A 27,465-nucleotide genomic window follows, 5' to 3' on the forward strand; every position below is an offset into this window, starting at 1 on the left:
ACAAAGGATTAAATGAAACAATGCAACTAAAAGTGTCTGTCATTGGCCTTAAGCATAAGCATTAAATAAATGGCATCTACTGTTAATCTGATCTGATTTGAGATACACCTAGTTTGAATACCTATAAAGCAAGAGAGCGCCTGTTTACATCCTTTTTCTAGTACAGTGCTTATCTACAATATGTGCTCAATAAATGCTTAATGAAAGTATGTAGGGAAATGTCCAAAGTGAATTCAAATTAATGTAACACAAATGAAAATCCTAAGTGTTGAGGTATACTAAATGAAAAAATTATTAGTGATGAGGACATGAAGAAAGGTAGTCAAGAAAGACATCATCTGCAATTCTTTTATACAACTACAGTTGAGTTTCTGAGGCATTTCACTGAAAAGCTATTCCAAATTTTTCCCTTCCCTGGCAGGCTGCAAAACTAGGCATGATGTACACTTAAAGTTTGTACACGTCACCGTATGTAAATGTTTTATGGAAAGAAAAAACTGAACACTGACTTGCTAAATATGCATGAAATACTTAGAGAAAAGTACTAACATCTACAATTTATTTTGAAATGCATCAAAAATAAGATAAATTGATAGAGGGATGATACATGGATAAATAATGATAAAGCAAGTATAGGAAAATGTTAATAGTAGAATCTAGGTGGTAGATATGTGGGTATTCACTTTGAAATTCTTTCAGCTTGGCCTCGTGACTGAAAGTTTTCACAATAAAATGTTGGGTGGGGGGGAATGGGTACAAATTCTTCCCATTCCCGTATATACACCCACTCTGCAATGCGACTTTGTTGTTCCTCCCATAAAGAGGTGGGGTCTATTTCTCTACTTGATCTCAGCTGGCCTTGTGACTTGCTTTGACCAACAGAATGTGAAAGAGTTGACACTGTGAGAGTTCTAAGCCTATCATAAGAGGCCCAACTGCTTCAGCTCTTCCTTCCCTGAGTGCAGCCACTGCCATGTAAATGCTCACATAGGATGAGAGAGCCACCAAACATGTGAGTACAGACACCATCTTAGACCATCTGTCCACAGTTGAGATGACCACAGCCACATGAGTGACCCAAGGCAAGACCAGCAGAAGAAACCACCCAGCTTGAGTTCAAGTCAAACTGCTAACCCACAAAATCATTTTGGAATGGTCTGTTACATAGGAATAGATAACTGATAAACCTTTTCTTCTTACTTTTAGAAAACAAAACTGAAGCCACTTACATATTTAATAGAAAATTTCTGTTTTAACCTCCACAGTTACCACTACTACCTTCCTTCACACATCCTCAGAGAATGAACAGCCTCTTTTCCTTTCTAAGGATGCCCCCTCCACTTATATCCTTAATCCTATTGAATTCCCCTTCTTTATGAATGACTGCCTCCTTTGTATTATCAATTTCTCCTTTACTTGCTTCTGCTCCTCTACCATAAAAATGCTCAAGTTTTCTCCATACTGAGGGGAAAAAATTTGAACATTCCCCTTTAGACTCCAGTAGCTTTCATTTTAATTTTCTCCTTTCACTGCCAAACTTCTCGAATGAGTGACCTAGAAAGTCCTTTCTTTACTTACTCTGCCTTAGAAAAATTCTACTTGTCCTTCAGGGCCCAATTCAAAATACAGTCTCCTGTCTGAGGCTTTACTTAAGCAGCTCCTACCAGAATTTATCTTTTTAGCTCAACTAAAAATTTTTATCTTAACTTTTGTATGCTGTTTTTGCATGCTCAGCATCCTTTCTTCTGGTAGTAGAATCTATAACTTTTGGACACCACTTGTCTTTCTTTTGTTTCATCTACTTTGAATTGAGCTGGACCATCCTTACTCCCCCTCGACCCTACCCCAACTCCAGAAGATCCAAGTCTGGCCAGAGTTAACTACAGAATTTCTGGAACTATTTGGAAAAGAAACTTATCATTGAGGTTGCTAAGCTGATAGGATGTAAGCCTGGAGCTGTTCTGGCCATCTTTGCCACCGCTTGAGGAGATATTACCTGAGAATGAACCCAAGCCAGAAGAAAGCAGAGCTAAGATAAATTAGATAAATTCTAGATATTACATTAAACATCTGGATCCAACCCATGTCCAAGGCCAGTCTTTTCATTTATGTAAGCCAATAAATCCCTCTCCTTGCGTAAGCCAGTTTAAAATTACTTTTTTCCATGATAAGCAGAAGTATTTTGATTAACACAGAATCTGTAACCTGTATGTCTACCAAAACAGACTAGAATAAGCTTCTTAAGCAGGGAAGCCTAGTTTGTTCATTTTTTTCTTCCCCACTACATTTAAAAGCACATTGCTTAATAAATACGGAACTTAATTTAATTAACATGTGTTTTAACAGGAGGGAATGAAGGCTATTGGAGTCTTGGAGAAGGGATTTCAGATGGCACAAGAGTATGGATATATGACGAGAGAAACGAGTTGTTTCATTTGTGGTGTTTTTATACATATTGGTGATGTTTTTATACATCACCAATAAATTTGCTTGCTCTATCCCTAGTTCCAACTCAAAGTAGTATATGCTAAAGTAAATACAACTCTAAGTAGCCAGTAACAGCTGTCTGTTAGCAGCTAAATACCATATTTTAAAGTTTGGGGCCTTAAAAAAATACTGTATTTTAGTTTCCCAAAAGATTATTATGCATGTACACTCAGATAATAATAAAGGACTTAAACGGCTGTCCAAAAGTAACCCTGTGCCTCAGCTATTTTTCTAAGGCTGCTGCACTGACATGCTCCATTAATTTTTGAAAATAAAACTTCACTTGATGACAAACATTTAGCAGGAAATAACTTCCAACATGCTCATTCAAAATGAAATGTTCCATGCTAATGTTCCCCCAATTCAAGCAGGGAAAGACAATATAACTTGTTTTTGAATGATGATTGTATACCATCTGCCAAAAATTTCCCAACATAAAGGAACTCAGTGCAGATCACAAGGCTGTAGCTGCTTTAAAATTCTTCAAAAGAGGTCAATTAAACTATTCAGTTAAACTTTTGGATACTATTTGCAGACCCAAGTGAATTAATTTAACAGCTCTTGGCTTCTTCTAACATTCATTTACAATTTAAATTTAAATCTCAGACAAAAATAAAACAAGTCAGTCCTGCTACCCATCTAAATGCTTTCTGATCTTAAAATTCAAGATACCTAAGAAAATGGAAAAACAATTATTTGAGTTCAACAATATAAATATTCTCCTTTAAAATGAAAATGAATCTCAAAGAAAAATAAATTATGGTACCTCCATGGATTGAATATTATGCCACTACTAAAAATAAAATTATGAAGACTGCAGTTAAATGTTTGTTAAAACTCTAGAAAATATCTACATATCTCTATCTATACATAGACCTGTGTTTGAAGATATATAGATACTATATGCCAAAAATTGCTTTAAGCAATATTTTAACTAATTTAATCCTCACAAATTCTATTAGGTAGCTACTATTATTATCCCTAGTATACAAACATATAATCTGCCCAAGCTCATAGCAGCTAGCAAGTGGCGAAATTAGAACCCAAATCCAGGCAGTGCTAATTCACTACAATATATTTTTATGTTAACAGTTATGTGGAATCAATAAGTGTCTAGACATATCTTATCCTTTATAAATACCAACTTTCTTCCTCAATCCTAGGGTTATTTCTGTCTGCATTAATAAATTTTCTTTTAATTCTACCATGAAGTAGTTAATACTGCTATTTAGCTATAATATATATCAATTTATCAGTTAATTATCACCAGATGACTAGCAAATTTATAATTTCACTGCAGGCATGAATTCTTATTTTATTTACCCTCTACTCTCAAACTTATACTACAATTGTTGAATGAATGCATAATGCATCAATAACTAGAGAACTTAAGACACCATTTCTTTTGTCAGAGAAACTAAACTCTGAAACAAACAAAACAGACTGAAAGAACTCATTTATTAATAATTCAACTAAAACTGAAAAATCACGTGGTTGAGTTTAGAATAAACAAGTGGTGGGACTTCCCTGGTGGTCCAGTGGTTAAGAATCCACCTTCCAGTGCAGGGGACGAGGGTTCGATACCTGGTCGGGGAACTAAGATCCCACATGCTGCGGAGCAACTAAGCCTGCATGCTCTAAAGCCCGCTCGCCACAGCTAGAGAGCCCGCATGCCGCAACTACTGAGCCCATGCACCACAACTAGAGAGCCCATGCGCTGCAACTACTGAGCCCACATGCCACAATGAAAGATCCTGCATGCCGCGATGAAGATCCCATGTGCTGCAATTAAGACCCGGCTCAGCCAAATAAATAAATAAATATCAAAAAAAAAAAAAACAAGTAGTGGGAGAAAATTATCTTGAAAACTAGGAGGGAGAGAGGTGGCAACAGAAAAGTAAAAATAGGAGAGAGGGGCTCCATCTGTGCTTTAAAACAAACAGACAGACAAACTGCGTTAGAAAAGCATATTCTATCTCTAACTGATTCATGGAGGGGGAAAAGAACTCATGTGACCAAAAAATTAATAATAATCAAGTACTTTGTTATTAGGCACTATACAAATCTGACAAAAAGACAAAAAAGAAGAATGTCCAGTTTTGGATGAGATTAGGTTAGAGTAGCATTGTTCAACAGAAATAGAATGCAAGTCACATATGAAATTTAAATCTTTTATAGCTACATTAATAGAAACAGATGAAATTAATTTTAATAATAAACTTTGTTTAATCCAATATATCCAAAATATTATAAAGAGGTAATCAATATAAAAAAACGAATGGGATACTGTACTTTCATTTTTTTATACTAAGTCTTCAAAATCTGGTATATATTTTACACTAACCACATTTCAACTTAGACTAGCCACACACCAAGTGCTCAACACAAAGGTGGCTAGTGGACAACACAAGGTTAGACTTTATGAGGAAAGAAACAAAAAGCACGGTGAACAAGCATCATTACTTTCTGGATGGTAAGGAAAACTTTATTTTACCAAAAGTTACCCCTTCCCTCAAGTCAATAACATATCTCAATTGCCCATTAGTTATCTTTCAGGAGAAGAAAATTTTTATTTTTTTATACCCCATAGATAACATACAACTTTTTAACTAAGGCCTAATCATCCCTTGTAACTTCTGTATTTTTAAAGTACATAATTTCCAATTAATCTTTTTTAAAATATTTATTTATTTATTTATTTATTTGGCTGTGCCAGGTCTTAGCTGCATCAGGTCTTAGCTGCACCATGCAGGATCTTCGTTGCAGCAGGAGGGATCTTCAGTGGTGGCATGCGGGATCTTTTAGTTGTTGCACACGGGATCTTTAGTTGTGGCACGCAAACTCTTAGTTGTGGCATGCGGGATCTAGTTCCCTGACCAGGGATTGAACCCGGGGCCCCTTGCGTTGGGAGTGCAGAGTCTTAGCCAATGGACCACCAGGGAAGTCCCTCCAATTAATCTTTTTACAATTAGAAAATTGTTAACATTTCATAGAGAAATGTGTTCACAATCGACCACACAGGATAAATTACAGAGATTAAATATTTAACTGTTAAAAAAAGAATCATAAAACCAAAGAAACAGAGAATTCCTACATAACACCAGCATAAAAAAGGCTGCTGTAATATGATTCAAAAACCTAGAAGCCAAAAGAGAATTCAAGTACATAAACATTTAAACAAATAACTTTTGTTTGTCAAACAAGCACCACTGAATATATTCATTTCCTCAGTAAATATTCATTGGGTGTATATTATGAATCAGGCACTGTTCTAGGTGCTGAAAAGTAAAATAAAAATAACTTGACCATTAAAAATGTCAATGAAAAAACAAACTGGGAAAAAATATTTGCTACTCATATCACAGAGAAAGAACTAATTTTAGTAATATATAAGATAAAGCCCATAAAGAAAAAAAACCCTATGGAAAGATGGACAAAGAGTTTGAATGAGCAGTTCACAAAAAAGTAAAGACACTTACCCTTACTCATGTTGAGGCAACAGCAATTTAAAAGTTAGACTAAACCTAATTTTATACTAAACTGATAATAAACACACAGATAAAGGAAAAAAATATTCATCATACCAAAATTTGCTGGATACATGCAACAGTAGATAAAGGAAAATTTAGAGTTTTAAATGATGCTAGAAACCTGGAAAGGTTGAAAACTTAATGAACTAAGCATCCATCTCATGAAAGTAGAAAAGTAACAGCAAAATAAAAGTAGAAGAAAGGGAATAAAGACCACAGAAGAAATTAAGTGGCATAAAAAATACACAACAGAGGGATTCCCTGGCAGTCCAGTGGTTAGGACTCCAAGCTTCCACTGCAGGAGGCCCCGAGTTCAGGGAACTAAGATTCTGTAAGCCACGTGGTGCAGCAAAAAAAAAACCAAAACCAAACAACAACCCCAAAGCAAAGCAAAGCAAACCAAACCAAAACACCAAAAATATACAACAGAGAAGATCAACAAAACTGAAAGTTGGTTCTTTTGAAAACACTAATAAGATATCTTGTGATGCTGATCAAGAAGAAAATAAGACAGGAATAAACAATATCAAGGGACTTCCCTGGTGGCACAGTGGTTAAGAATCCGCCTGCCAATGCAGGGGACACAGGTTCGAGCCCTGGTCCAGGAAGATCCCACATGCCACAGAGCCCCTGTGCCACAACTACTGAGCCCGTGTGCCCTAACTACTGAAGCTCATGCACCTAGAGCCAGTGCTCTGCAACAAGAGAAGCCACTGCAATGAGGAGCCTGCACACCGCAAGGAAAAGTACTCGCTGCAACTAGAGAAAGCCCACACGCAGCAAAGACCCAATGCAACCAAAAATAAATAAATATTTTAAAAAAACAATATCAAGAATAAAAAAGGGACATCCAACACATGCAGCAGACATAAGAAAGATAACGAGGATATTATTAAGTTTAAGCAAATAAATTTTAAAATGTAGACAAATTCCTAGAGGATAGTAACTTACTGAAACTGACTCAAATAGAAAATAGAAAGTTGAATTATCTTATAACCATTAAAGAAATTGAGTTAGTTGCCAAAAAATTTTTCATCAAAGAAAACTGCAAGGCCAGATGTCTTCACTGGCTTCATATAATAAACAATAACAACCTTTCACAAACCCTTCCAGAGAACAGACAAGAAGGTACATTCCCCAAACATTTTATAAAATTACTCTAACTTTGATAACAAAACCAGGCAAGAATGAGACAAGAAAATTATAAACCAGTCTTACTCATGAACATAAACACAAAAAGTTCTAAACAAAATAACAGCAAACCAAACTTAGTAGTAAATACAAAATGCAATTTACCACATCAATAATTAAAGAATTAAATTAGGAAAAGCATATATTCGCCTCAACAGATATTCTTAGCCAACTATGAACAGAAGGGAAGTTCCTTATTTGATAAGAAGTATCAACAAAAATCACAATTAACTGTAAAACCTTTAAAGCTTTCCCTCTGTCTATGAACAAAAACCAGGATGCCCACCACCATTTTTATTCAACATTTTATAGACTCCTAGACAGCACAGAAATGCAAGAGAAAGAAATAAGAGCTAGGATCACGTAGGAAGAAACAACATTACATACAGATAAAGTAAAAACTCCAAAGAATATGCAGATAATTAACAGAATTACATGCCAGAGTTTAGCAAGATTACTGGATATGATACAGAAATCAATTGTATTTCCATATACACAGCAAGGAATGGTTAGAAAAAGCAGTCTTCAAAAAAGCAATATTTACACTAACACATTCAAACACATGAAATCCACCAACTAATAATACATGTAATAAAAAATTCTGGGGCTTCCCTGGTGGTACAGTGGTTAGGAGTCTGCCTGCCAATGCAGGGGACACAGGTTCGAGCCCTGGTCCAGGAAGATCCCACATGCCGCAGAGCAACTAAGCCCGTGTGCCACAACTACTGAGCCTGTGCTCTAGAGCCCACGAGCCACAACTACTGAGCCCACGTGCCACAACTACTGAGACCACACGCCTATAGCCCGTGCTCCACAGCAAGAGAAGCCACCACAATGAGAAGCCCACACACTGCAACAAAGAGGGGCCCCCGCTCGCCGCAACTAGAGAAAGCCCACGGGCAGCAATGAAGACCCAAGGCAGCCAAAAATAAATAGATAAGTAAATTTATTAAAAAAAAAAAATTCTGTAGGGAAAATTTTAAAGTTTACTGACAAATATTGACTATTTGAATGTAATGGATATTTTTCCATGTTTACAGATTTGAAGACAATTTTATAAAGATGCCACCACTCCTGAAACAGATCTACAAGTTCAATGCAATCCCAATCAAAATTCAAACAGGCTTTTAAGATAAAATTTGACAAGGTGATTCCAAATTTTATACAGTAGCCAAAAGGGCCAAAATAGCCAAGACCCTCTTGAAAAAGAACAAGGTGAGAGGCCTTGCTCTACCCAATAAAGACTCATTATAAAGCTAATTTTACTTAGGATAGTATGGTATTTATGCAGGAAGAGACAAATCTAAAGAACATATTAAGAGCCCAGAAACAGACACACACCTACATAGACACCTGATTTAAGACAAAAGTGGCATTTCAGAGCACAGGGAAAACTGTCTTTTCAGTAAATGGTACTAGAACAAATGGAGGGAAATGAAATGGACTCCTGCTTCACTCCTTAGGCAAAAATCAACTCAAGGCAAGCCAAACACCTAACTTTGAAAGGAAAAACTATAGTTTTTAGAATCAGAGAAAGGAAAAATTTCTTAAGTAAGGTATATAAAGCACTAACCATAAGGAAAAAAGTAACAAATTTGACTACAGTAAAATCCAGAACTTTTGTACATCAAGACACCAAAGAGAGCTGTACACCTGAAATTAACACAATACTGTAAATCAACTACACTTTTTAAAAAAAGAAAAAGAAAAAAGGAAAAAATAGACACCAAAGAGAATGATAAAAACAAGCCACAGAAAGGAAGATATTTTTAACATGTAAAAAGGACCCAAATCCTGGATTATATAACTGCTACAAATTAAAAAACAAGAAAACCAATCTAAAAGAAAAATGGGCAAAGACAAGAACTTCACGAAAAAGAAATCCAATGACCAATAAATATCTGAAAAAAGGTTCGATCTTATAAGTAATCAGGGAAATGCATATTAAAACCACAGTAAGAGGGGCTTCCCTGGTGGGACAGTGGTTAGGAATCCACCTGCCAATGCAGGGGACACGGGTTCGAGCCCTGGTCCGGCAAGATCCCACATGTCACGGAGCAACTAAGCCCATGCGCCACAACTACTGAGCCTGCGCTCTAGAGCCCGTGAGCCACAACTACTGAGCCAGTGTGCCGCAACTACTGAAGCCCACGCACCTAGAGCCCATGCTCGGCAACAAGAGAAGTCACCGCAATGAGAAGCCCGTGCACCGCAATGAAGAGCGGCCCCCGCTCGCCGCAACTAGAGAAAGCCCACATGCAGCAACGAAGACCCAACACAGCCAAAAATAAAAATAAACAAAATAAATTTAAAAAAAAAACCACAGTAAGATACCACAACACACATACAACCCTGGGGCAAAAAATTAAATCTTATAATACTAAGTGATAAAAATATGAAACAATGGGAAAATTTAAGTTGGTACAACTGTTTCAGAAAACACAGATCAGGGACTTTCCTGGTCGTCCAGTGATTAAGAATCCGCCTTCCAATTCAGGGGACGCAGGTTCAATCCCTAGTCTGGGAACTAAGATTCCCACGTGCTGCAGGGCAATTAAGCATGCTTGTTGCAACTACTGAACCCATGTGTTCTGGAGCCAGCTTGCCACAACTAGAGAGAATCCCGCATGCCGCGACGAAGAGCCCACATGCCACAACGAAGAATCCCACATACCACAACTAAGACTTGACACAGCCAAAAATAATAAATAAATAAATATTAAAAAAAAAAGAAAGAAAACACGGGTCATATATAGAAAAACTGAAGATACCCTTACTTTATGGCCCAGCAATTACATTCCACTGTATATACCCTAGAGAAATTCATGTATATGTGCACAAAATATGTACATAAGAACCTTCAAATAACACTGCACATATTACCCCAAATAGGAAATAACCCTAATCTTCACCTGTCCAAACACGGATGAAGGAGAATACGTTCATGGTCTGTTTCTACTCACATCACTCCTGACACCAAATGTACAGGATTTTCCACACCAACAACCAGTTCTCCAACTCTCCCAAACACCAAATGGGTGTTCACAATTCGATTCAATTCAGACACTACCCAGAGTTAATGTCAGACTCCACAGGTTTACAGGCGCAGTCCCGCAAGAATGCTCTCACTGCAGATGCCAGTCTCAAGTACTGGATACCCAGGTTACCCACACTTCTGTCCAACTTGGGTTCAAATCAGGGGCTCCCAGGATCCCACCTCAGGTTTGATTATTTGCTAGTAAGGTTCACAGAACACATGAAAACAGCTTACTTACCATTACCAGTTTATTATAGAGTAAACAAGTCAGGAACAACCAAAGGAAGAAATGTGTAGGGCAAAGTTAGGGGTGGGAAAATGCTCGGAGGTTCCATGGCTTCTCTGAAGTACCACCCTCCCAGCACCCCAGTGTGTTCACTAACCTGGAAGCTCCCTGAACCCCATCATTTAAGAGTTTTTACAGAGATTTTATTATATAGGCATGGTTGATTAAAACACTAGTCATTGATTAAAAAGTATGAAATAATGCCATTTGCAGTAACATGGATGGACCTAGAAATTGTCATACTGAGTGAAGTCAGTCAGAGAAGAGAAAGAGAAATAGCACATGATATCCTTATATGTGGAATCTAAAAAGAAATGATACAAATGAACTTATTTACAAAACAGAAACAAACTCACTGACCTAGAGAACAAACTTATGGTTACCAGGGGGAAGGGTGGAGGGAAAGTTAGGGAGTTTGGGATCAACATGTACACTCTCCTGTATTTAAAATGGATAACCAACAAGGACCTACTGTATAGCACAGGGAACTCTGCTCAATGTTATGTGGCAGCCTGGATGGGAGAGCAGTTTGGGAGAGAATGGATACATGTATACGTATGGCTGAGTCGCTTTGCTGTACACTGAAACTATCATAACATTGTTAATCGGCTATATTCCAGGGACTTCCCTGGTGGTCCAGTGGTTAAGACTCCACGCTCCCAATGCAGGGAGCCCGGGTTCAATCCCTGGTCAGGGAACTAGGATCCCACATGAGGCAACTAAGGGTTCACATACCGCAACTAAAGATCCTGCATGCCACAACTAAGACAGGGCTCAGCCAAATAAATAAATGAATATTTTTTAAAAATCAGCTATATTCAAATATAAAATAACAAGTTTTTTTTAAAAAGAGTTTTTACGGAGATTTTATTACATAGGCATGGCTGATTAAATCACTGGTCATTGATTAGCTCAATCTCTAGCTCCTCTCCCTTCCCCAGAGGTCAGGGGGTAGGGTTGAAAGTTTCAAACCTGCAGTCACACCTTGATCTTTCTGGCAACCAGCCCTCATCCAGAAACTATCTAGGGATCCAAGACAACAGTCATCTTATTAGCATACAAAAAGACAATGGTCTGGAGATTCCAAGAGTTTTAGGAGTTGCATGACAGGAACCAGGGACAAAGACCAAATGTTTATTTATTATATTGTAGTTCATTCAATGGAATTCTGTACATCAATGCCAATGAACGAATTAGAACCATAAAAAATGGATAAAACTTAGAAACATAATGTTAAGCAAATGGAGAGACAAAAATACATACAACGATTCCATTCACATAAAGTTCAAAAACATGAAAAACTAAACTACATTGTTTAAGAATGCTTACATAACGGTATAACTTCAAAGAAAAGGAAAGGATTATCAAAAGTTAGGATAGTGGTTACTCATGGAGGGAGGAAGAGATTTATGATAAGGGAGAAGTACACTGGGGACTTCTGGAATACCAGCAACTTTCTAGTTTCTAACGTTGCGACTGGTTACACAAGTGTTGGTTTTACAATTATTTGTTAAACAATCATATACGATTTATGCACTTTTTTCTGTGTTATTTCACAATAAAAAAGAATCCACTCCCCACATATTTTAAATACATTTTCATATCTGTATTATACATGGTATGTGAAAAATAAAGAACACCTGCATTATGAATAGTATGTGGGGTTTTTTTCTTACCCACACGTGGCAAATTATGTGAACATAAGAAATTCAACTTTTTAGTGATGCCATAAAAAAATACAAGAGCTATACTGTCCTTTTTCATTTGCCAATGTATAGGCTAAATTAAGGACACTGCCCTAATTCATTAAGGGATATGGGGAAAGCGTTAAGACTGTAAAAGAAAACAACAAACTAAAAAATACAGTGTTTCAAATTTCCACCATCTGTGAATCACTTAATGGGCATTGCACATAACATGATCAATTTATGTAAAAAAATATACATTGCATTTAAAAACACAAGTAAAACATTTAAAAATGAATAGTAAGATATTCCTATCACTGAGATGACTGCACACTCTCACCATTGTATGTATACCCAGTTTATTTATTTTGCTTCTTATTTGAATTAAATTAGAAAATCTTAATTCAATTATAGCTTATCAGGAAGGCAGCAATGTTTGGTAGTGGCTCTATGACAGCAGTCCCCAACCTTTTTGGCACCAGGGACCACTTTCCTGGAAGACAATTTTTCCACGGACAGCGGTGGGGGGATGGGGGGGTAGGGAATGGTTCAGGCGGGAATGCGAGCGATGGGGGGGATGGTTCAGGCGGTAATGCGAGTGATGGGGAGTGATGGGGAGCAATGCGGAGCGGCAGATGAAGCTTCGCTCCCTCACCCACCGCTCACCTCCTGCTGTGCAGCCCGGTTCTTAACAGGCCACGGACCGGTACCAGTCCACGGCCTGGGGGTTGGGGACCCCTGCTCTATGAGATAGTTACGGATATGTACATAAAATCTTAGAGGCGTTACCTTCAAATATTTCTGAATTTGAGCATTTCTTCATTGTATTCCTGCTACCATCCTAGACCAACCATCATCTCTTGCCTGGATTAGTGAAATAGCCTCCCAAACTGTCTCCAGCACCCCTCCATCCTGCCCCTTCACACTATTCTCAACACAGCAGCCAGAGTGATATTGAAAAAGATCATCTCACCCCTATGCTCAGAACTTGCAACAGCTCCTATCTCAGAGAAAAGATAAAATCTTTACAATAGTCCACGAGGCACTCTAATATCTGGTCCCCTATTTCTTCTCTCCTACAACTCTCCTCTCTGCTACTGTCACACGAGCCTCCTTGTTCCTCAAATACATCATGTTTCTCACTCAGAGGTTTTGCTCTTCTGTTTTCTCTGACTGGACTGTTCTTCCCCTGGATAGCTGAATGACTCGCTTTCTCGCCTCCCTCAAGTCTTCACTGAGAAGGTAACATATGAGTAAAGTCCTCCCTGATAACCTAGTTATAACCACAACTTTCTCTAACTCAATTGCCTATGCAGTTTACTTATTTTCTTCTTAGCATGCAGTACTATCCAAAATACTGTATATTTTACTTATTTATTTTATTGTCTATGTTTCCCCACTAGACTATAAAATTCATGAAGCTGGGATTTATCTGTTGGGTTCATCCTTGCATCCCCAAGCACCTAGAACAGTCCTGGAACAAGGAGGAAGCAGTTCTTCACTGTGGAGTGTCTTCGGTATTCTGTAATATACTCAAGAGTACACAAAAATAGACTCAAAATTAATATTTTAACCTAAGAGGTAAAACAGATTTTTAATCCACTCTTGTTGCATTCATTTTCATTTAAAGTACTTAGAAATCATCTTAAATGTGCCAAATAATAAACCATTAATTTCTTTCTCTGAGGGAAGAAAATCACATGTACATATTTTCAGAATGGTTCTTCAGAGCCACATGTTTTTTAGACAGACTGAAACACATTATTATTTTAAGTACTTTTGGGAAATACAGTTCATCTCTACTTGCTAATTTAAAATACTGGCCTTGGGCTCAACAGAGCGATTTGCCTAGAGATGAACCTTCTTATCTATGCAAAACTGAAGAACTGAATGAAGTCATAAAAGTAGAGACTGAACTGGGATAATGCATAGAGCAAAGAGAGAAAAAGAGAAATCATGAGGGCCACAAATACTTAAACAGGAAACAAAAGGTCAAAGGAAAACAACAGATAAGTATAAAGACTGGTAACAGAAATAAGGAAATAGGATATCCTAAAATGGAGATGTCACTATTGTCAGAAACTGCAGAGATTACACAGAATGACGACTGAAAAAACTCTAGATTTAAGACCTCATTTGTGATTATTTTAATAACTTTACTGAGATCTAATTAACTTATTATAAATTCATCCACTTAAAGCATACAATTTAGCTGTTTTTGGTATATTCAGAATTGTGTGACCATCACCACTACCAGATTTCAGAACATTCTCATCACCCCCCAAAGTAACTCTACCCATTAGCAGTCACTCCTCATTCCCCACCCCCAGACCCTCATTAGTGATTTAGATAAGTACGGAAAACTGAAAAAGTAAGGAATTAGAAGTAAAAAGGGCATATTCTTTGACAGTAAAAGGAACTAGGTAGACAGGAGGAGGTGTCAGGAATGGCTGTTTAAAATGGGAAAGGATTTCAACATGTGGTAGGTTGAAGAGAAGGATTCAGGGCACAAAGACTGAAAGGCACAAGAGACAGGAGATAAATACTAGCTCAGATACTGGGTAGAGCTGAAAAAGAGAATCAGAAGCATAGTTGGAAGGGTCTGACTTGGAAAGGAAGAGAAACCTTAGGAGACTGAGGTGATAGAGGTAAGAAACTACTAAGTCAATAACTAAAAATGGAGGACTGGGAAGAGCCAATGATGGAAAGCAGATTTACCTTTTTTTTAATATAAATTTATTTATTTATCTATTTATTTTTGGCTGCGTTGGGTCTTTGTTGTTGTGCGCGGGCTTTCTCTAGTTGCGGCGAGCGGAGGCTACTCTTCACTGGGGTGCGTGGGCTCTAGGCGTGCAGCCTTCAGTAGTTGCGGCACGTGGGCTCAGCTGTTGTGGCCTGTGGGCTCTAGAGAGCAGGCTCAGTAGTTGTGGTGCACGGGCTTAGTTGCTCCGCGACATGTGGAATCTTGCCGGACCAGGGCTCGAACCCGTGTCCCCTGCATTGGCAGGCGGATTCTTTACCACTGCACCACCAGGGAAGCCCAGATTTACTTTTCACTATCTAAACTTTGGTGGAGTTTTAAATATTTCATCATTTGCAGGCTATTTTAAAACAAAGGTGATAAATATGTAATATAGAGGGATTTTCTCTTACTAGGATATACAAAGTGGCAAGAGACTGTCACTCTCATGCCAACAATGAAAAACAAGGTAAATAAGCTAAAAAAAAAAAAAAATAGTTTTAAGACATCAGAGAGTAGAGGACATAAAAAACCAAATAAATTAAATTCCAGAAAGTGATAAACCCTTCACAGGAGAAGCAGTCCCATCACTACTCTCAACCCTGATACAGCAGGAGGAGGAGGAATGCACTGTAGACAGGAATAAGGAGAAATAAGCCAGACTTTTAACAGTCACATGTAGGCTAGCATGACAGATTACAATTCTAAGAAGTGACAGAAGCAAGTCTGAGTGGTCTAAAACACTAGATTAAGAATTACAAGGAACCCCAGACACAGAACAAGTCTGTACCCACCCACCAAATCTTTTCCATGGGTCTTCACTAAAGGCACAGCTAGCACAGTGAAAGCTGGGGACATGGCAGAAGAGCTGAAAGAGATCCCCTGTGAGGTTCATGGGCCTCCCTGAAGTACAAGGCAGCCACCGTCCCTAAAAAAGACCGGGGAGGTGAGCAGGGAGAAATCCATCATAGCACTCCAAGCTTTCAGCTACCAATGGCTCAGGACATAGCAGGAGAGCTGAGAAAAAGCCCCCCAGGGCATTCCAAGCCTTTACCGACTGTAAGAGAGCTGCTCTCCAGAGGCTGGGGTAATGGAAGCAAGACAGAGATCTCATGAGACACAGAAAGCAGGACTAGAGAACAAAGAAACTTCCCAGCAAACTAAAAAGCTGGCAGCTAGGCTGCAAAACAAATCTCTGGAATCAAGTCAATGCTCAGATCCCAAATCCTGCTAAAGAGAAAGTTATAATTCTGCCCCAAAGTAATTCAATGTAGTGTTGAATCAAATCAAATTAAAGCTGCAACAAAGCACAGACCCATTTTACTTATAAATCAAACTTTCTCAATTTAACGGCCTGACAGAATAAAGGGCATTTTGGAGGCAAATATTAAGTAAATAATAAGTAAACTTCAGTATCTACTCTTGTTTTATGTAAATTGTCTGGCATATAATCAAAGATTATAAGACAAACAAGAAAATGTGGCCCATGGTAGAAGAAACAGTCAAAATAAGCAGACACAGAGACGGCCCAAATGTTGAAATTGTCAAATAGGAATTTTAAAGTAATTAGCATGAAAATGCTAAATTTAGCACAAAAGGTAGATGATATACATGAAGCAGAGGAGGATTACAGCACAGTAGTACAAATTATTAAAAAAAAGAACCAAAAAGAAATATTAGAAAGGAAAAATATATCAGAAATGAAGAATTAATTAGATGGACTTAACAACAAAGAAAAGACTGGTAAACTCAGAAACAAATCAAAAGAAAATATTCAAACTAAAAGAGAAAAAAAGAGGGGGAGAGGTAAAATAGCATGCCTGAGTTCTATGGGACAATTTCAAATGGTGTAACATACATGTATTTGGAGTCCCAGGAGAGGATAGAGAGACTGAACAGAAGAAATATTTGAAGAGAAAATGGCCACAAACTTTCTATAAGTGAAGAAAGACATCACCAAACAAATCTTAAGTTGCATGAAGACAAAATAAGAAAAATATACCAGAGAATTAACCTAGTGGGGTTGCAGAGTAATACAGATTAAACAACTACCTGAAAGAAACAGCTTCAGGTTTTACTAACATTGGTGGAGTTAAGGTCAAATCAATATAATATCTAGGGACTTCCCTGGTGGCACACTGGTTAAGAATCCACCTGCCAATGTGGAGGACATGGGTTGGAGCCCTGGTCCGGGAAGATCCCACATGCCGCAGAGCAACTAAGCCCATGCGCCACAACTACTGAGCCTGCGCTATAGAGCCCACAAGCCACAACTACTGAAGCCCGTGTGCCTAGAGTCCCTGCTCCACAACAAGAGAAGCCACGGCAGTGAGAAGCCCACACACCGCAACGAAGAGTAGCCCCCACTCGCCACAACTAGAGAAAGCCTACGCGCAGCAATGAAGACCCAACACAGCCAAAATAAATAAATAAATAAAAATTTTTAAAATATACATATAATATCTAGAGAGTCTGTTCCTAAAGAACCACGGAGGTTTCTATAATAATTTCACTTGTACAATTTAATCATTTTTCTCCAAATTTAGATACGTTAAAAGTGCAGTTATATTTCTAGGTTTAGGGTTATGCCACAATAAAACTTCCTTATTTCAACCTAACGTAATTTTTCTGTGTGGATTTTTAGTGAAATGGTTTTTGACAAGAATTAAGAATAAGTTAAACCACCAAGCTCAATTATCCAAAATCAAAAATCTTCTCTCAAAAAAATAATAATCCTAAAACCTCCATCTATCAATATGAACTTTTATAATTAAACTTAATATACCGCCAAGGAGGGGAAAACTAGTATATTCAATTATTAGGCGTAATAGGAAGCCAAAGGTGTGTTTTATGCAAAGACATTTACGTGATTTGCGTTGTTCCAAGATCTCTATTTGCTCTATGGAAAACAGATGTAATAAAAACAAAAATGGAAACCAGGAGGCCAATTAACAAATAACTGAAATGGTACAGGAAAGAACCAGTAATAACTTGAATTAGGATGACAGCAATGGAAATGTTAAGTGGCTTGATTTAAACAAGCAAACAAAAAAGATAAGTTTAGACAGTAAATAAAATATGGGGAAAAAAGTAATGTAATAGAGAATGACTTAGATGGGGGATAATATTTTTAATAGTAGAATGAGGGAAAAGATGAATTGGAACCATAACCTGGACATAAGAAAAGAGTGAAGTCATGGGAAAAGCTAAGAAAAGAGCCTTCCCAAGGTTCTTCACAAGTTTAAAGATGTATGAGCCGAGCCTGGCTCTCACATTCTTTAACCTCTATACCACACTTATAATTATGCTTTGCCCAATACTATAAGCAATTAATAAAGGGCTTAATTCTCCCATTTTGACAAAAATCAACAGCTATGCTGTAGTCTAACAAGCACTAGCAGTCATTATACCACCTTCAGCTCTTACGAGCAGCATTCTACACATAAGGGGTTCACAACCAGAGCATTCATCCAGAACAACTTTCTATATCTGCTTATGCGTATCACTGTATGTGTCTGGGAAGGGGACAAAGGGGGGGATACTGTCACAGCAAGAGGTTCCTGTTCAAAGACATTTTACTGACAAAGCAGTTTTCAACCTAACCCAGAATCCCAACAGTAGTACTGCTTTGTGAAGATAATTACTGAACTTTGGACTACTTTATTGTTCATTCATTTAACATGAATCATTAAATATACTCTGACATTACCCCAATTCCAACATGGCAAATAACAGTAAGCTTCTGCGCTGTTATGGTATATGCCTCCATTTCCAACATGGCTTAAGGTAGGAAAAAATAAAACTGGATTGCAACTGAGAATCACCAAATAGGGAACAATAATGAAAAACTGACATGAATACTGCAGGAATTTTTCTCCTAAACTCCATCAATTTCTGTGGCTAACAAAATTCTATTTTCACTTGACATCAAATACATGAAATTACTAGTTTTATAGAACAACAGTGATAACAAAGAGAAGAAAATGAAGTAGCAGCAAGACCCAAGCTCAAATATCAGACCTCCCTCTTATTAACTGTGTATTCCTAAACAATTTACTTAATCTGCCTTTGTCTTAGTTTTCTCATCTGTAAAACACAGATATCTTACAGTGTAGTCAGGGTTACATAAAATAATATACATATATTCTTAGTATATAACAGGCATTAAAAAAATACATGTATTACGGGACTTCCCTGGTGGTGCAGTGGATAAGACTCTGCGCCCCCAATGCAGAGGGCCCGGGTTCGATCCCTGGTAAGGTAACTAGACCCCACATGCATGCCGCAACTAAGAGTTTGCATGCCAAAACTAAGGAGTCCGCATGCCGCAACTAAGGAGCTGGCAAACCGCACTAAGGAACCCTGGTGTCGCAACTAAGGAGCTCACCTGACACAACTAAGGAGCCCATGTGTTGCAACTAAGGAGCCCGCCTGCTGCAACTAAGACCCCATGCAACCAAAAAAATAAACATTAAAAAAAAGACATGCATTACACCTGTTCAACTATTGGAACAACCATCAGTATGTTCCTACCCCCTTTTTTTTTTTTTTTTTTTTTTTTTTTGGGCTGCATTGGGTCTTCACTGCTGCGCGTGGGCTTTCTCTAGTTGCGGCGAGTGGGGGCTACTCTTCCTGCAGTGCACAGGCTTCTCATTGTGGTGGCTTCTCCTGTTGCGGAGCACAGGCTCTAGGCGCGCAGGCTTCAGTAGTTGTGGCTCACAGGCTCTAGAGCACAGGCTCAGTAGTTGTGGCGCACGGGCTTAGTTGCCCTGCAGCATGTGGGATCTTCCCAGACCAGGGCTCAAACCTGTGTCCCCTGCATTGGCAGGCAGATTCTTAACCACTGTGCCACCAGGGAAGTCCCATTTTTTAAAAAATATTTATTTATTTATTTTTGGCTGTGTGGGATCTTAGTTTCAGCATGCTGGATCTTTCAGTGCAGTGTGCAGGTTCCAGAGTGTGTGGGCTCAGTAGTTGCGGCACGTGGGCTTAGTTGCCCTGCGGCATGTGGGATCTTAGTTCCCCAACCAGGGATCGAACCCGCGTCCCCTGCATTGGAAGGCGGATTCTTAACCACTGGACCACCAGGGAAGTCCCTGTTCCTACCATTTAAAAAGGCAGCTTAGGGACTCCCCTGGCGGTCCAGTGGTTAAGACTCTGCGCTTCCACTGCAGGGGGCGCAAGTTTGATCCCTGGTTGGGGAACTAAGATCCCACAAGCCACGTGGCACGGCCAAAAAAAAACCAGGCAGCTTACTGTCAATAAGCACATGAAAAGATGCTCAACATTATTATTCATTAGGGAAACACAAATCAAAACCACAATGAGAGACCACTTCACACCTACTAGAATGGACTATAATTTTAAAAAAGGATAGGGACTTTCCTGGTGGCGCAGTGGTTAAGAATCCGCCTGCCAATGCAGTGGACACGGGTTCGAGCCCTGGTCTGGGAAGATCCCACATGCCACGGAGCGACTAAGCCCATGCACCACAACTACTGAGCGTGCGCTCTACAGCCTGCATGCCACTACTGAAGCCTGTGTGCCTAGAGCCAGTGCTCTGCAACAAGAGAAGCCACCGCAGTGAGAAGCCCGCACACCACAACGAAGAGTAGCCCCCACTCGCCACAACTAGAGAAACCCTGCGCGCAGCAATGAAGACCCAACGCAGGCAAAAATAAATAAATATATTAGTTTAATTTTTAAATAAATTAATTAATTAAATAATTTTTGGCCACGCCACACAGCTTGTTGGATCTTAGTTCCCCAACCAGGGATTGAACCCGGGCCTCAGCAGTGAGAACATGGAGTCCCAACCATGGACCACCAGGGAATTCCCCACAATTTTTAAAGGTTACATTCCATTTATAGTTATTATAGACTGTTGACTATATTCCCTGTATTGTGCAATATATCCTTATAGCTTATTTTATACATAATAGTTTGTACCTCTTAATCCCCTACCGCTATATTGCCCCTCTCCCCTTCCCTCTCCCCACTGGTAACCACTAATTTATTCTCAATATCTGTGAGTCTGTTTCTTTTTTTGTTATATTCATTAGTTTATTGCATTTTTAGATTCCACATTTAAGTGATATCATATAATATTTGTCTTTCTGTCTGACTTATTTCACTTAGCATAATATCCTCCAAGTCCACCCATACTGTTGCAAATGGCAAAATTTCCTTCTTTTTTATGGCTGAGTAGTATTCCACTGTGTGTGTGTGTGTGTGTGTGTGTGTGTGTGTGTGTGTATACACACACACATATATACATACATATATATACATATATATACTACATCTCTACCAATTCATCTGTTGATGGACACTTAGCTTGCTTCCATATCTTGGCAATTAAGTAGAGTTATAGAGACAGAAAGCAGATGAGCAATTACCAGGAGCTAGGACGAAGGGGAAAGGGTAGTTACTGCTTAACGGGTACAGAGTTTCTGTTTGGAGTGATGAAAAATTTTGGAAATAGTGGTGATGGTTGCATAACATTGTACATATAAAGTCACTGAACTGTACACTTAAAATTGGTTAAATGACAAATTTCGTTATATATAATTTATAATAAAAGTCATTAGAAAGTCATCATGACAGAAATCTTCACACAATTTCCAAACAAAAACTTAATTCTAGAATCTTGTGTTTTTGACAATTAGCAAATATAGTTTACACACATAAAAAAAATAATAAGGGAAGCCAGGTCCAGAGTTTATGGTAATTCTCTGTACTATCTTAACAATTTTTCTGTAGTCTAAAACTGTTCTAAAAATTAGTTAGTTTGGTTTCTTTCTTTTAAAGGGTTTATTGAATCTCAAAACATTAAGCTAAGTGAAAGAAGCCAGACTTAGAAGGCTACAGGTACCGTACGATGCCAATTTATATGACATTCTTGGAAGGCAAAACTATAGAAATGAAAAAGAAAAATCAGTTGTTGCCAGAGAGTGGAGGGTGAGTGGGAGGGAACAATTACAAGGGGCAAAAGGACACTTTCTAAAGCGACTGAATTACTCCATATCTTAATTGTGGTGGTGGCAGTTACACACTGTCACTATTTCTCAAAATTTATAGAGCTGTACACCTAAAACAGATACATTTTACTATAAGTAAATTATATATCAATAAATCTGACTTAAACAAAACAAACAAGCAAAACAAACAAAAACATGACATGATGCTGTAACTGTTCAGGTTTTTTTTTTTTTGGCTGCGTTGGGTCTTCATTGCTGCGCGTGGGCTTTCTGTAGTTGCAGCGAGCGGGGGCTACTCTTCGTTGCGGTGCGCGGGCTTCTCACTGCTGTGGCTTCTCTTGTTGTGCAGCACAGGCTCTAGGCACGCAGGCATCAGTAGTTGCGGCACACGGGCTCAGTAGTTGTGGTGCACGGGCTTAGCTGCTCTGCGGCATGTGGAATCTTCCCAGACCAGGGCTCGAACCCGTGTCCCCTGCACTGGCAGGCGGATTCTCAACCACTGTGCCACCAGGGAAGCCCCCATGTCATGTATTTTAATACAGGCAGAATTCCAGTCTGCTAAATGTCATCATGAGATCCAGTCAGATGAAACCAGGCTATAGTCTCGAGACAAAGAGCACATTTCCTAACTCAGCGCTATAGTCTAAAAAACACTTACACACTAAACTAAAAAGAAGGGACTTCCCTGGTGGTGCAGTGGTTAAGAATCCTCCTGCCAATGCAGGGGACACGGGTTCGAGCCCTGGTCTGGGAAGATCCCACATGCCACGGAGCAACTAAGCTTGTGCACCACAACTACTGAGCCCGCGTGCCACAACTTGCCACAACTCCTGAAGCCCGCATGCCTAGAGCCCAAGCCCCGCAACAAACAGAAGCCACCGCAATGAGAAGCCGGAGCACCGCAACCAAGAGTAGACCCCGCTCGCCGCAACTAGAGAAAGCCCACGCTCAGCAACGAAGACCCAACGCAGCCAAAAATAAATTTAAAAAAAAAAAAAAAAAAAACTAAAAAGAGTCAGAACAGTTATAAATTACATTAGGAACACATATAAAGTGACTTAATAAATCAATCTGGTTATGGCTACTCATAGCAGTATGGTTTTGTTTACAGGTAATTAGGTCTCCTTCAGAGTTTATGGGGGGTGGGGGATACCTGCTTTGCATAATTTCCAAAACTGCAAATAACACATTTGAAAAAGTGTTTTCCTGTTCCCTAATTAGGCAGGTATTTAAGTGCATGTATCTCTCCCATCAACATCCATGTTCTTTTCCCACCTCACCAGAAGGTAAGTACCTCTTACCTTTGATTTCCTTCTATTGTCTCCTCTCATATTCCCCACCCCTTTATCTAGAAGGACTGCCTTTGCTTTTTCCTCTCATTCCACAGTAGAACTTTAACAATACTTAACGTCTTCCTGCTTCTACTAGTACTTTCTGAAAGTAAACTGCCAATTTCAGTTTTTATAGGAAAATACTCTTTTAAAAAATGACCTGTTTCAATTAGAATTACCCATATTGCAAATTTTTTAACCAATTTTCCTTTATGAACACTGCCTATTCTTTTCTCATAGTAAAATTCTTATCAAATCCCTACTCATTTCACAACAGGAACTCACATTACTCTACTGCTTATTATAGTCAACAACCTCTCTTTCCGTACTCTTAGCCACGTCTTCCACACTACTCAAGCCGCAACAAGTTCACAGCACATGCTAAGATTTCCTGAATCATCCAAATAATATAAAAGTTCTGACCACTGGCCTCTAAATTTATATTGCAGATGTCTATTTATTCTCATTTCCTACTTCACCTCTGTCTTGCCTTTATCTTTTTAAATAAGCTTTGCAAATCCTTCCTTAAAGCTATACTTTTTCTCTTATCTAAGTTTTTCCCCAAGTTGTTCCCTGTACACTGAAATAATTCTGTCCTTGACACTTCATCACCTTCTTCCTACAGTAACAGTTTAAGATCTAAACCCTCTACTCAAAAATCAAACATCTTGCCTAGTTAACGCTCATCTATTTTAAATGTAACTATACTATCCCTTACATTTTTTCTTTCCCATTAATAATTTTTTAATAACTAAACTACTTTCTGCTATATGTATTGTAGTTGGTCTCTCCAAGTTGGAATACAAATTCCTTAAAGGCAGGAAGTACCCATTAATACACACTCCAAAATCTGTTAAGTGCTATGTATCTAAACACTGAAGTACCATAGAAGAGATGCAATGAAAAGAACTCTAGGCTTAGCATTGTAAGACACTGTAAATTCAAGCAATACCTCTAATGTATTATCCTAAACAAGTCACAACTTCACTGGGTCTCATTTTCCTCTTCAAGAAAATGAGAAAAATACCTTCCCCATTTATTTCAGAGAATAAGGTTTGGGGGTGAGGGGAGCATTACTTACTCTATAATAATCAATCAATACAAATGTAAGGATATAATTTATCATTTTTAAAAATTTTTTAATTTTATTTTATTTATTTATTTTTGGCTGCATTGGGTCTTTGTTGCTGTGCGCAGGCTTTCTCTAGTTGCGGCGAGCGGGGGCTACTCTTGGTTGTGGTGCGCGGGCTTCTCATTGCGGTGGCTTCTCTTGTTGCAGAGCACAGGCTCTAGGTATGTGGGCTTCAGTAGTTGTGGCTTCAGTAGTTGTGGCTCACGGGCTCTAGAGCACAGGCTCAGTAGTTGTGGTTTATGGGCTTAGCTGCTCCACAGCATGTGGGATCTTCCTGGACCAGGGCTTGAACCCATGTCCCCTGCATTGCCAGGTGGATTCTTAACCACTGTGACCAGGGAAGCCCACTTTATCATTGTTAGTCATAGTTATCATGACTAAATAAGCCTCTGGTTTTTTTTTTAAAACCAAACTCAATGCACAACAAATTAAGTGAATCAGCACTGTACATCATTTATTTATCAATAATGTAACTTTTGTACTATAAGACTAACAGAAAGCCATATGTGTAACAGTAGGGATGTTCATTTTATAGTATCTTAATTTATTCTCAAGGTTAAAAGATAAATATGCTGCTAAACCAATAATAACTGCCTTCTAATCTACTAAAATCAAGAGTGTTTAAAAACCCATTCACTTTTGTACCCAAATAGCTGAATTAAAAATTTTAAGAGATCCAAAATGTAGTTTAAAATTGTACAAATCTCCATTTTTAACTGCTTAAAATGTCCATGTGCACTATCTCACTGTATTTTGAATCCATCACATGTTATAAATAACAGACTGCAGAGACAAGGAGAGATACAAAGTATATATAAAAACACAAAGATATTTCAAAATGTGACTGCACCAGACACAGGGAAAACAAAGTTTCTTCTAGTCCCAACCAAAACCCTATGAACAACCTGAAAGATCTCCTACAGCAACATCATTTTCAAGTATGACTATAATTCCAATCAAAAGAACATCATGTATGACTACTATCAAAATGACTAGAAATTATAAATTACTATATTTATACATTTCTCATAGGAGTTGCTTTTCCTTTTCAACCAGGAATCCAAGACAGAAAAGCAGAATTTTCATATGCTAGATCTGCATTGTCCAATATGGTATGTACTAACCACAAACACCTATTGAGTGCTTGACAAGTAGCTAGTCCAAAGTAAGATATGTTGTAAGTGTAAAATGTTCACCAGATTTCAAGATTTACCAAGAAAATGTACAACATCTTACATACGTGGCTCTCATTTAATATTTCTACTGGACATCACTGATTTAGATGTAGTCCAACTCTCAAATGAAAAAAACAAGATACCAGAGGTATTAAACAGCTTGGTAGTATCACAGCAGGGTCTGGAAGCTGATAACCTCTATCCTGCCCTCATTAATAAAAGGAATTCACCCTTTGAGACTCAATTTGAGCATCTCTGTCCTCATGAGATGCACTCATTCCCTCTCCATCTCTCAGCACAGGTGATCACATCCTTTTTAGTGTTTTGGATCCACAACCCTTACATGCCCTTATAACCACACTGTTACAATTTGTGTTTGTCTCCCCCAGATGGACTAGAGAACTTACTGGGGACAAGCATTCATTCATTTTTTTTTCTCATTCATTTTTCTATTACTAGAACCACTGCTGTCCCAGACACCCCTATAGGCCCTCTGAAAACAAGATCTTCCATACAGTCAATTCTTAGCCTTACTCAGGTACAACTAACAAATCACATCATGTACTGTGTGAATGAACTGCACTAAAACATTCACCTTTATCATTTACCTGTCTTAAATTATTTTTGGAATATGGCAAATACAATAAAAATGGATAATTTATATTATCAAAGAAACACAAGTTACAAAGCATTAAAAAAAAGTGCTTCACCCTGCTGCTCTGAAAAGTTTGGTCTGAGGCTCTGATAAGAACTCTGAACTCTTGGGAAATTCAGTACTCTTGGTTAGGTATAAGTTCATTTATTGAATGTGCTTACTAAGTGCAAAAACATTGGGCTAGATTAAAGAAGGATTCCTGGACATGGAAACTGATGCAGCAATCTCCAATTAATTGAAAATTTTAGAACCATTTACAGCAGAAGAGAAAAACAAAGAATCATATGCTTAACATACAACTAATTATATAAAGTTATAGTTTCTAGAATTCCTAAATGCAAGCATGCCAACTTTTATATTTCATGAAACAGAAAAAGTTGTGAAACCTATGGACGTAAACACAATATTGCTTGCCAAGAAAAACTGCAAGCAACATTGCATACAAAACACAAATCACAACAGAGATTTTCATAAGAAAAAATTGTTTTAGAATCTATTAATTTAGGCAAAATTACTTGAAGCAGCTCTATATGTGCTTTGTACCTATGTAAAATCACTCTTGAATTAGGTTTGAGTTAAGTAATTCAGTCGAAATGCTTTTCAGTACTCAAAGACTGCGGTAATATTCAACAAGCAGTTATCTTCGACGGTACAGACCTCAACCAAGGCACTTCGGTCTAATTTGCTACTATGAATAAGAGCATCAGCCCCAGCCCTGGCAGAGTTGCTGAGAGGTGTCTTATGTGGAAACCTAACCACAAGCCAAGGAGGCAAAGGTACAAAGTCTCTCCTGGAATCAGTGTTCCTGGAGCCCCCTACAGCCGTCCCTCTTTTTATACTACGTCTTCACCACTCTTCTAAGAATAGCTTTCTTTTTTCTGCATCTCTTCTAACCTGTAGTTTTGCTGCTCCAGTATGTTACACAATTTTCCCAACAGAACTTTTCTGCCTGATACCCACCTGGAAAGATTTTAGGGTACCTCTTTAACAAGTAATCTTGTTCACAGAGAAAGGCCTCCTTCCTTACACCCAATTCAACACCCACTGTTCAAAATAAAAATATAACTACAACATGAACTTCCATCAGGCTAATATAGGGAAAGAACTACCACAGGTTCTCTCTTCCACGTTCTTTATCTCCAGACTTTATTCCTCACTTACTTTTCTCCTTCCTCACTTCCCTCCTCAATCCCTGCTCCCCCCAGAAAAAATTCCACAGCTGGAGAATCTCGTTCT

At 38.4% G+C, this 27,465-nt stretch overlaps 1 protein-coding gene across 3 annotated transcripts in view; it reads right to left on the reverse strand.

Annotated features, from left to right (window-relative positions):
• The window catches only part of PIK3C2A (phosphatidylinositol-4-phosphate 3-kinase catalytic subunit type 2 alpha), a 102,945-nt gene that overhangs the window by 74,664 nt on the left and 816 nt on the right, over positions 1-27,465 (reverse strand). The gene's annotated exons all lie outside the window — the stretch shown is intronic.

The sequence above is a fragment of the Balaenoptera ricei genome, chromosome 8, assembly GCF_028023285.1.
Source record: "Balaenoptera ricei isolate mBalRic1 chromosome 8, mBalRic1.hap2, whole genome shotgun sequence".
Taxonomy (NCBI): domain Eukaryota; kingdom Metazoa; phylum Chordata; class Mammalia; order Artiodactyla; family Balaenopteridae; genus Balaenoptera; species Balaenoptera ricei.